At 48.5% G+C, this 1657-nt stretch overlaps 1 pseudogene; it reads right to left on the reverse strand.

Moving 5' to 3' along the window:
- On the reverse strand, nucleotides 699-1367 carry LOC102158479 (annotated as a pseudogene).

A 1657-nucleotide genomic window follows, 5' to 3' on the forward strand; every position in this document is an offset into this window, starting at 1 on the left:
TGCTCCAATACCATCTGTTGAAACAACTCTCTTCTCCACTGATTTGTTTTGTACATTTGCCAAGAGCCTGTTGACTCTAATCATGAGGTCTATTTCTATACTCATTCTGTTCATCTCTTTGTGTGTCTGTCTTTTTACCAATACCACACTGTCCTAAGTTTAGATTTGTAAGTTTTGATATCAAATAGCAGGATACTCTGACTCTGTTTGTCGTTTTCAAAATTGTTCTGTCTATTGTAAGTTCTTTGCCTTTCCATGTAAATTCTTTTTTTAAAAAATTATTCAAAAAAAATTTGGGGGGAGTTCCCATTGAGGCTCAGTGGAAACGAATCTGAATGGTATCCATGAGGATGCAGGTTCAATCCCTGGCCTTGCTCAGTGGGTTAAGGATCTGGCATTGCTGTGAACTGTGGTGTAACAGGCCAGCAGCTACAGCTTGGACTAGACCTCCATATGCCGGGGGTTCGGCCCTAAAAAGACAAAAAAAAAAAAAAATTGACATTTTTATTTGTTTATATTTTTAATGGAAGTATATTTAATTTACAATGCCGTGTTATTTTCAAGTGCAAAGCAAAGAGATTCAGTTATACATACATATATATTCTTTTTCAGATTCTTTCCCAATTACATTATTACAAGATAATAATTCCCTGTGCTATACAGTTCGTCCGTATTGGTTATCTTCCCCCCCCCCAAACTTATTTAGAAAAACAAATCCAGGTCCCAGTGTCCCCATGCCCTCCCCTACTCCACCCATAATTTAAATAAGTTTGGAGATAGTGTTGGGGCCAGGTGAAGGGCAGTTGTGAGAGGAAGGGAGGAGAGCCCGCTAGAGCTGCCTGCAGCGCTGCTTTTTGATAATCTTTTTCCCGGCTGGCCCCTAGCTTCTCATCCCACTGGCCCATGGGCTTGGTGGCCGGCAGGTCCCGCAGCCCTCCCCCCGCAGAGATCTCTGGGAGCAGGTGCTCAGCGTGCTCCTCTTAGTTCTCCAACAGCAAGCAGCTGCCTGGTCTGCAGGGCAGTCTCAGAGTGAGGGTGACTGGGCAGGCTCTTGATGGTCAGCAGCAGACCCCATGCCCAGCTCAGCTGTCCAGTTCCTCTCCAGCAAACTTGGCACCCAAATTTGGGTGGAAAACTTTGGTCAGAAGTAGCCTATGGGTGGGGAGGCAGGAACGTCCTTCCCCGTCAGAGTTATGCTGAATAGGCCTCTGTGTATGGGGTTCCCTCAGGGCCCTCGGTGGTGACCTGCAGGTCAGTGAGGTCCTCCTCGTTGGGAAGGACCTTGAAGCCATCAGGTGGGTCCAGCGGCGTCACCTCCTTGAACACCAGGCAGATGATGGGGGCATGTTCTCTATGTTGGAGGTCATGGCTGTGGCCTGGGGCAGGTCCGCCCTCCCCCTTCCTGCTCTGGCCGACTACCAGCTGCAGTGGGGCTTGGAGGCTGGAGACCACTGCAGGTGTGGTCCTGCCAAGGCCTTGGCAGCTCCAATGCCTCCAAAGGGTCCCCCGCCTCACGCCTGCAGCTCAGCCTGCCAGGTCCTGTGGGTGCTGCTGGTATTCTTAAGAATTATCTGTTTTATATATAGTAACCTGTATATGTTAATCCCAGCCTCCTAATTTGTCCCTCCCCTCCCTCTTTCCCCTTTGCTACCATAAA

The sequence above is a fragment of the Sus scrofa genome, chromosome 3 (assembly GCF_000003025.6).
Source record: "Sus scrofa isolate TJ Tabasco breed Duroc chromosome 3, Sscrofa11.1, whole genome shotgun sequence".
In the NCBI taxonomy this organism is placed as follows: domain Eukaryota; kingdom Metazoa; phylum Chordata; class Mammalia; order Artiodactyla; family Suidae; genus Sus; species Sus scrofa.